This window comes from Oryx dammah, unplaced genomic scaffold, assembly GCF_014754425.2.
Source record: "Oryx dammah isolate SB20612 unplaced genomic scaffold, SCBI_Odam_1.1 HiC_scaffold_2, whole genome shotgun sequence".
Lineage (NCBI taxonomy): Eukaryota > Metazoa > Chordata > Mammalia > Artiodactyla > Bovidae > Oryx > Oryx dammah.
Genome location: NW_024070186.1, coordinates 193,189,479 through 193,199,184, shown reverse-complemented (window position 1 = coordinate 193,199,184; position 9,706 = coordinate 193,189,479). Strand labels below are relative to the sequence as shown.

At 44.7% G+C, this 9,706-nt stretch overlaps 1 long non-coding RNA gene across 1 annotated transcript; it reads right to left on the bottom strand.

The window, feature by feature from the left end:
* Positions 1–605: 605 nt before the first annotated feature.
* Positions 606–9,553, bottom strand: LOC120879973. The gene is made up of 2 exons (XR_005724917.1): positions 9,467–9,553; positions 606–2,275 (listed from the first exon to the last, which is right to left on the bottom strand). It is a non-coding gene; the product is annotated as an uncharacterized LOC120879973 (long non-coding RNA).
* Between the last annotated feature and the right edge of the window lie 153 nt (positions 9,554–9,706).

The window sequence follows — 9,706 nt, the reverse complement described above, 5'->3', positions numbered from 1 at the left end:
CAATTCCAGGAGTTCCTGCCAAGTTCTACCCTGGGTGGAACAAGTTGTTGATTGTTCTCTGTCCCTGGATTTTACCCAAGGTGATACAGGAGTGCAGGGAGAGGAGAGGAGATGGCTGGGGGAGGTGGGAGCCCTGAGGCAGAGCTTATGAGTCAAGCAAGTCAACCTCCAGCAAGAAAGGTAGTTTTCAGTAAGCCAGAACTTTCTAATCTCAGTTTTCAAATCAGCAAGGAATCCTCCATTGAAGGGGCAGAATGGGGGTTTGGCAGAGAAAACAGCTGCTTCTGCCCCTCCTTTTTTTAAAATTAATTTTTATTGGAATATGTTGATTTACAACATCATGTTAATTTCTGCTGTACAGCAAAATGAATCAGTTATACATGTATCCACTCTTACAGAGTATTGCATAGAGTTCCTTGTGCTATACAGTGGGTTCTTATTAGTTATCTATTTCATATATAGGCTTGTGTATATGTCAGTCCCAATCTCCTGATTCTTAATGTGCATGTCAGAATCAGGTCTATTTGCTGAGCCTCAATTCCTCTGTCTCTAAAATAAAGATAAGCATTCCCTACCTCCTTGGGTAGTCCTGTGGTTTACTTCCTAAAATTCCCATCACATCAAGGGAGCTCAATGGTAGAGAGTATAGTTCCATTTATCTAGACAAGGAAACTCAGAGAGGTTAAGGCACCATCCCAAAGGCACACAGCTCACTAAAGGGTGGAGGCGGGAATACAATTTATTTTCTCAACTCTCCACTGATATGCTTTCTTCAACCCTGCACTGTGGGAAGAGGAGACCTTGGTCCTTTTTCTTACCACACCTGAAATTCTACAGTAGGGCCGGGGGCAGGGCTGAGGACGTCAGGTCTGCTCCACCCCCCTTTCTCCCAGCACCCCCACCCACCCATCTTGGTTTCTGCTGCAGGGGACAGACCCTCTCCTCCCTCGGTCAGACAGTGGGCAAAGCGGCCTCTCTGCACCACACAGCTCAGTATGGATGGGCCTCACCTCTCTGCCACCTCCCCTCTCCCGGCATCTCATCCCCACTGCCTTCCTGAGGCAGGCTCCCTTCCCCTGGACAGCTACAAAGATTCTTTGTAACCTATTTACAGGCGGAGGAGTGAGAGCTGGGGCCTGGCTGCACTCAAACCACCGGGGCCCCCAGCCCTGTTTACATAAAGACAGGAGCCAAGACAGGTGACCCCGTTGCCCTAGGGGGCGGAGGAGAGGGCAGGCGACTGAAAACTGAACCCAAGTCCAGACCCGAGGCTCGGGCTCCTGGTTTCTGGGCTACGTCCCACAGGAGCGGCGCCTCCGTGCCGGTACCCAGCGAGGCCTGTTTACTCGGCTGGGTGAGAGTTGTTTGCACAGGGAGGGGGTCATAGTGCCATCTGGTTGTTCTCTGGCTGAGTGGGGGCTGGGGTCCTTTGCAGGTCAGGCCCCATCTGCGTTCCAGGGCCTCTGAGCAGGCAGCCCCCTGACCAGTCTTTTGGAGACGCTTGTTGCTGCGGCCAGCACAGCGGGTAGGGATCGAAAGTGGTCGACACACGGTTTGGGAAAAAGAAACTAGAGACAGAATTAAAGTTTTACAGATGGGACCGGGGGACTCAAGACCTCTTGGGTCAAGAGCCCTGTTCCTCAGAGCCATATCACTTTTATTTAGTGTCTTGGCAAGTAGAAAGGTTCTGTTGTGCTACCATGAAGTCAGCCTCCTGTGTCCCTGGACACCTCTCCCACTTCATTGATTACTTTAAACTATCTGTTATTTTCTTGTACAAGGGCTGTGGCATAGCTGGAGGTCATAGACCCGCATATGCCTTGGGAAAACATCTTGGTGTGTGCACAAGCAGCGTTCTGAACTTGCACAGACCCGGGGTTCCAAGGTCCGCACTGTTTTTTCCTTAGCTTAGCAGGGCATGACAACCCCAACTGATCAACCCGATGTAATTTTATTTGGGTTATGCTGTATTGCTGTATTTTGTTTTTATTCTTTTCCCATGGTGCTTTTCTCATGGCTTAGCCAGAGCAACAGGTGGCTGACTGTTAACCCCTGCATATCCCCCTTTTTGTTTTTGTAGCAGAAGATATGTTCTTGCAGCTTCTTTCTTCATTAGTTTTTGGAGCATTTTTTGCATGCATCTGAGGACTGTTGTTAGTCTCCTCATCTGTATGAGTTTGGGCTCCCCAGTATACTCTGAGATTTTTGTGCATGTCTGGAGACAGTCTTTTTTGGACCTTGGTGAGGCTGTTCAGAACCCAAATGTCTCCAATTCCTGGAGGGATGAGACAGAAAAGAAAAATGTTTTAATTTTACCCACAGGTATAAATCACAAAATTGTTTTTAAACCGTCAGTGACTTGAGGAGAAGAGTTTTTTAATATCTGAAAACAAAGATTAGAAGTCAGTAATATGTCAGACAAAAAGTCATGAAAATTGTAGTCGTATTTAGCAGTCTGTTCAACCTCATATAACCAAGAGGTCCTTGCCTGATGACAGAGCACATCTGCGAAGGTGATAGTCTCCAAGAAGCTCATGAAATTTTTGCCAGTGTCTGTGCAACCTGTCCAGCAAAGTGGGTGCCCTGATCACTGGAGACTGCAGAAAAGGCATTTTAGCCATTTTTTTCCATTGTGAGATATTAACCCTACAGCCAGGAAAGGCTTTATCCTACCAAATAAAAGTGAGGTTTGTCAGGGGGCCAGGAAAAGCCAAGTGGCCGTCTTGGACTTCCCATAGCCCTGACTGGTTTATAGCCATTGTTTATCCATTTCAAATTTTCTGATGAGGGGTTAATTTTATAGAAGCAGAATGAGCTTTGTCTATGTGTGCCGTAGTTTCCATAGATCATTGTGAAATAACACTCATTGATTTTATCAAAGTAACAAAAGATTTTAAAAGCAAGTATGAATCACTTAAAGATAAATTTTCATAGTCTGTTATCAAAAGCCATATTTCAAGAAAACTTAGTTTTTTAACAGGAAGAGAAAATCAAATTCCAGATTGGTACCAGCTTATATTCATTGTGAAACAATAGTTATTCACTTAGTCAAAGTAACAATAAAAGATTTCAAAGGCAGTTTAATGTCTTAAGAAATTTGTATCATGCACAAAACTCTCTTCCACTTGCCACAAACCTTTTTTATACTTTTGTATTCACCACTCTATTTGCCCATTCAGAGAACAGCCACCTGTAAGTTCAGATGTACTTCCCTTTTCTTTAATAGAATGTAATTCCATTCCTTATACCTTTTTATTAAAAACACACATCCTACTTTCTTTCAGCAATCATGAACTGTACTTCATATCATCATTTTGTAGATTGGTAAATATAACTCACCCAAAGCTATGTCATTTGCAAAAGTATCTTCACAAAGTCAATAAATAAACATTAATACCAGATATCAATTCAATAGTGAATATTTCCCAGTTCACAAACGCCTGAAATTCATTTTAGTTTAATTTTTTGAATTTAGAATTGTTTGATTTGGAAGCACTTACTTCTCTTTAGGCCAATTAAATAGAGCTCATTGACCAACCAGCCTTGAGCAATTTTGTCCAAGGACGAAGACACACACTGAGACACACATAAATTTAGACAGAGATCTCATACTTTTCTGTTTGATATTTAAAACATCTCTCTCTCTCTTTTTTTTTTTTTTGCTTGATATTTAAAATGTCTCTTTGCCCCTTCTTTTTTTCTTGGTTTGAGTTCTACCAATTTGTTTATGGCTGGAGTCCCAGATAGAGTGGGTTGTGTATCCCAAGGATTTGATAAGAGTTAACTTTAGGTTTTTTCCCAGGTCTGTTTTTGTTTCTCAGGCAGAATTGGAGCTCCAAAAAAGTATTTTAACAAGCCAACTTTGTTTTTTTTTTTTTCATTTGCACATGCAAGAAGAACCGGTTTTTCAACTTCAAAAAAAGGTTTTATTTTAACCATTTTTTTTCCCAAAGTCTAAAGAATATCATGGCCATTCGGTGTCAAAAATGTCATATCTTTTTTGTAGTCATAGTTTCATAGCTAAACTTTAAACCAGAGAGTGTTCTAGTTGGCTCTGATGACAGGGGTAGACTGATAAGGTGCTGTCCCAGCAAGGATTGTCTCTCTGGGGAGGTGAGGTCTTCTCTTAAAGTAAAGAAAGCCTGTCCTTTAACCTCTATTTTCTCCCAGGCTCTTATGCAGTATTGCCTCACCTGTTCTATAGCCTGATCTTCCATAAGCTCTTGATCTTGAGTTCTCCCCCAGTTTCCACTGCCTGTCAATTGATCTAAAGAGATGGGGATCTGTCTGGCTTGGTCATGAGCCACCATAATCAAATCAGCTAATCCCTGCACTATTTCCGAGGTAAAAGGAGAATTTACTTCATAATTTTCAACAGCTTGCTTAAGTTCCTTTAGTATTTTGGAGGGAATCTGTTTGGACACAGCCTCATACACCCCATTAGGATTATTAGGATCTTTCCAGGAGCTACTCGTTCCTGTGCTGCCATTGGAAATGTCATGGTCATAGCTTCCGAGTCACCCTCCTGTGGAGCCCACCAAATACTTTTCTGGAGGGTGACAGAACTGTGGCCTGTGGCAAGGAAGGAAAAGCTTGAGTCACTCGAGAAAGAGGGAGAGGAGGGAAAGGAAATTTGTCCTCCCCAAAAAAGGGGCAGTTTCACTCTCGGCGATATTTTTGGGTTCCAAAATCACTGCAGATGGTGACTGCAGCCATGAAATTGAAAGACGCTTGCTCCTTGGAAGAAAAGTTATGACAAACCTAGACAGCATATTCAAAAGCAGAGACATTACTTTGCCAACAAAGGTCTGTCTAGTCAAGGCTATGGTTTTTCCAGTGGTCATGTACGGATGTGAGAGTTGGACTATAAAGAAAGCTGAGTGCCAAAGAATTGATGCTTTTGAACTGTGGTGTTGGAGAAGATTCTTTAGAGTCCCTTGGACTGCAAGAAGATCCAACCAGTCCATCCTAAAAGAAATCAGTCCTGAATATTCATTGGAAGGGCTGATGCTGAAGCTGAAACTCTAATACTTTGGCCACCTGATGCGAATAACTGACTCATTGGAAAAGACCTTGATGCTGGGAAAGATTGAAGGCAGGAGGAGAAGGGGACAACAGAGGATGAGATGGTTGGATGGCATCACTGACTTAATGGACATGAGTTTGAATAAACTCTGGGAATTGGCGATGGACAGGGAGGCCTGGCGTGCTGCAGTCCATGGGGTCACAAAGAGTCAGACACGACTGAGTGACTGAACTGAACTGAAACAAAGGGGCAGTTTCGCTCTTGGTGATCCTTCACTTTCGAGCCCCACATTGGGCGCCACTTGCTGCAGCCAGCACAGCAGGTAGGGATCGAACGTGGTCGACACACAGTTTGGGAAAAAGAGAAAGGGACAGAATTAAAGTTTTAGAGATGGGACCGGGGGACTCAAGACCTCTTGGGTCAAGAGCCCTGCTCGTTGGAACCACATCACTTCTCTTTAGTGTCTTGGCAAGCAGAAAGGGTCTGTTGTGCTACCATGAAGTCAGCCTCCTGTGTCCCTGGTCACGTCTCCCATTCTATTGATTACTTTAAACTACCTTTGTTATTTGCTTGTACAAAGGCTATATTGCCTAGCTGGAGGTCGTAGATCCGCATATGCCTTGGGAAAACATCTTGGCGTGTGCACAAGCAGCGTTCTGAACTTGCACGGACCTGGCGTTCCAAGGTCCGCACTGTTTTTCCTTAGCTTAGCAGGGCATGACAACCCCAACTGATCGACCCGATGTACTTTTATTTGGGTTATGCTGTATTGCTGTATTTTGCTTTTATTCTTTTCCCATGGTGATTTTCTCATGGCTTAGCCAGAGCAACATGTGGCTGACTATTAACCCCCGAAGCTTGTCATTCCTTTGAGAGCAAATATGGCAAATGTGGGGGAAATTCTCAAAACAGTGCTAACTTTTCCCCCTGTAATTCATACCCACAGCAAATAAATCATCTTGGACTTTTCAAAGTGGGAAGAAATGCAGGTTTCAGCCCTCAAGGAATGGTGATGTTCAGCACCATAAGGTACTTTGCAGTCGGCAAGGTATTGTCATTTCCCCATTTCACATGACCTTCAAGACAGCACGGAGGTGGGAAGCTGTGATCAACATCATCCTGTTTCACAGATGAGGAGCTGACAAGTAGAGTCAAGTTACTGCCACGAACCACACACGCAACGAGAGGCAGCAGCCCAGTGACTCCGGGTGACACTCCTTTTCTACTCTGTCTCTGCCTCCCACTGGGCTGTTAAGCAAGGTGTGCAGAGAGCTTGTTCCTATATGTAACAGGGTTGCAGGTGGCTCCTGGGAGAGCTGCAGGGCACTGTGTCCAGACCATGGGCTCTGTCCATGGGTACCACCAGGGGGTGTTTCCTGGGCACCAGATGAAGCTTTATGCGGACCAGTCATATGAAGCCACATGTAACATACACACTCTTGTTCAGTTCAGTTCAGTTGCTCAGTCACGTCCGACTCTTTGACCGCATGAAGTGCAGCACACCAGGCCTCCCTGTCTATTACCACCTACCGGAGCTTACTCAAACTCATGTCCATTGAGTTGGTGATGTCATCCAACCATCTCATCCTCTGCTGTCCCCTTCTCCTCCTGCCTTCAATCATTCCCAGCATCAGGGTCTTTTCTAATGAGTCATCTCTTCGTATCAGGTGGCCAAAGTATTGGAGTTTCAGCTTCAACATCAGTCCTTCAATTAATATTTAGGACTAATTTCCTTTAGGATGGACTGGTTGGATCTTCTTGCAGTCCAAGGGACTCTCAAGAGTCTTCTCCAACACCACAGTTCAAAAGCATCAATTCTTTGGTGCTCAGCTTTCTTTATAGTCCAACTCTCACATCCATACATGACTACTGGAAAAATCATAGCCTTGACTAGACAGACCTTTGTTGGCAAAGTAATGTCTCTGCTTTTGAATATGCTGTCTAGGTTGGTCATAGCTTTTCTTCCAAGGAGCAAGCGTCTTTTAATTTCATGGCTGCAGTCACCATCTGCAGTGATTTTGGAGCCCAAGAAAATAAAGTCTCTCACTGTTTCCATTGTTTCCCCATTTGCCATGAAGTGATGGGACCAGATGCCATGATCTTAGTTTTCTGAATGTTGAATTTTAAGCCAACCTTTGCACTCTCCTCTTTCACTTTCATCAAGAGACTCTTCAGTTCTTCGCTTTCTGCCATAAGGGTGGTGTCATCTGCATATCTGAGGTTATTGATATTTCTCCTGACAATCTTGATTCCAGTTTGTGCTTCATCCAGCCCAGTGTTTCTCATGATGTACTCTGCATATAAGTTAAATAAGCAGGGTGACACTAGACAGCCTTGCCATACTCCTTTCCCGATTTGGAACTAGTCTGTTGTTCCATGTCCAGTTCTAACTGTTACTTCTTGACCTGCACACAGATTTCTCAGGAGGCAAGTCAGATGGTCTGGTATTCCCATCTACAGTTTGTTATAATCCACACAAAGGCTTTGGCATAGTCAATAAATGCAAAGTCAAGTGGGCCTTAGGAAGCATCACTATGAACAAAGCTAGTGGAGGTGATGGAATTCCAGTCAAGGTATTTCAAATCCTAAAAGATGATGCTGTGAAAGTGCTGCAGTCAATATGCCAGCAAATTTGGAAAACTCAGCAGTCGCCACAGGACTGGAAAAGGTCAGTTCTCATTCCAATCTCAAAGAAAGGCAATGCCAAAGGATGTTCAGAGTACCACACAATTGCACTCATCTCACATGCTAGCAAAGTAATGCTCAAAATTCTCCAAGCAGACTTCAATAGTTCGTGAACCGTGAATTTCCAGATGTTCAAGCTGAATTTAGAGAAGGCCGAGGAACCAGAGATCAAATTGCCGACATCCATTGGATCGTTGAAAAAGCAAGAGAGTTCCAGAAAAATATTTGTTTCTGTTTTATTGACTACGCCAAAACCTTTGACTGTGTGGATCACACACTCGTGTACCACCAGCGAAATGGTGGTGAGGGAACATATTATGGGACCGCTAAAGTTTCCTCCAAGTTCATTTGCCCCTGCTTCCTCTCTGCCTTATCTGCCTGCATTAAAACTGTGGGTTTCTACCTGAAGCCATAACCTAAGTTCCAAGAACGGTCCCAGCTCCTTCTTCCCAGTTCTTTATCTTCCCTTTTTAACCCCAAACACCAAACCCACCCAATAGGCATCACTCCCAGCTGCCTCCCCTTTCTTTCTCCACCTCTGTCCCTTAAGTCCAGCTGCCCTGCTCCATCCAAATTGCTTTGACCTGTGAAGTCGATTGGAACTTCTCAGCTCTGCTTCCGCCCCCGTTAGCCCAGCCCCAGCACCTGACTCTGCACCTGACCAGCCTCACCTCCTGGTCTTTCCCCTCCCTGTCAAATCCTGTCTCCCCCTCTTCTCACCAATCCATCCTTCAGTGACTACTTTTCTGCCAACTAATGTGCAACTCTGTTTTTACAGCTTGCAAAGTACAGTTGCCTTTGTGCATATACAAACATTCTTACCAGGTCTCATTTAGAAGTTAGTTTTTCCTCCCTGCTGGATCTCTTTTCATCTCCTGCCTAAACTACTACTGGTTTGGGGTGGTGTTGGGGGGAGCGGATGTGGGAGTTTTGCTTCTATGTTTTGAGTTTTTTTGCTCATTTGTCTTTGCCTTCAGTACGCCTGAGTTCTGCCTGCCTTAAAAAAAAAAAAAAATTGGCCACACTGTGTGGCATGCAGTATCTTAGTTCCCCAATCAGGGATCGGACCCTGGCCCCCTGCAGTGGAAGCATGGAATCTTAACCACTGGATTGCCAGGGAAGTCCCCTGCCATTGTTCCTTTAACCAACCTACATTAAGATCTTTCCCGACCTTCCTGACAAATTGCTCTTTATAAGCTTTCAACTACTCTTCCTAACATGAAGACCTCACTTCCTTTCCTCCAAAAATTCTAATTAACCCTCTCCAGTCTCTTCTTTCTCAACATTCAGAGCCTTTCAACAATCATTAGAATGTGACTCCTGGATGGACCTTCCTGGTGGTCCAGTGGTTAAGAATCCACCTGCCAATGCAGGGAACATGGGTTCAGTCTCTGGCTGGGGAAGATCCCACATGCTTCAGAGCAACTAAGCCCACGCACCCCAACTGCTGAGCCTGTGAGCCACAACTAGTGAGCCCCACGCCATAACTAATGAAGCCCACACCTAGAGCTCGTGCACCACAGCAAAGAGTAGCCCCTGCTTGCCACAATTGGAGAAGGCCCCTATTGTAGCCATGATGACCCAGCACAGCCCCAAATAAGGAAGTAAATAAAGAAATAAAAATAAATATGAAAGAAAGTGACTCCTGGAACCAGCAGCTCTAAGGATTGGGTGGCCATGAATGACAGTTCTCCCCATGACCAGTCACCCCGTGCCGCCTGGATGTGTCTACTCATCCACACTTTGTCTCCTTACCCTGCAAGCTCCTTGCAGCAGTGAAGAGATCCTTTTCCTTTGTTTAGAGGAAGCTCTGGATTCGTTTGGCTGCTTTCCAGTTTCTAGCCCAACTCAGATGTGTCCTGTATCCTGTGTCCTATTACCTGTAGGTTTGGAGTTACATCAAAGGCAGTTTGCAGGGGGTGGGGGAGGAGGCACTGTGTAAAAATTGAGAAACTTCAACTGAATATCCCATTTCTCATTTCTCCTTGGAAGAAT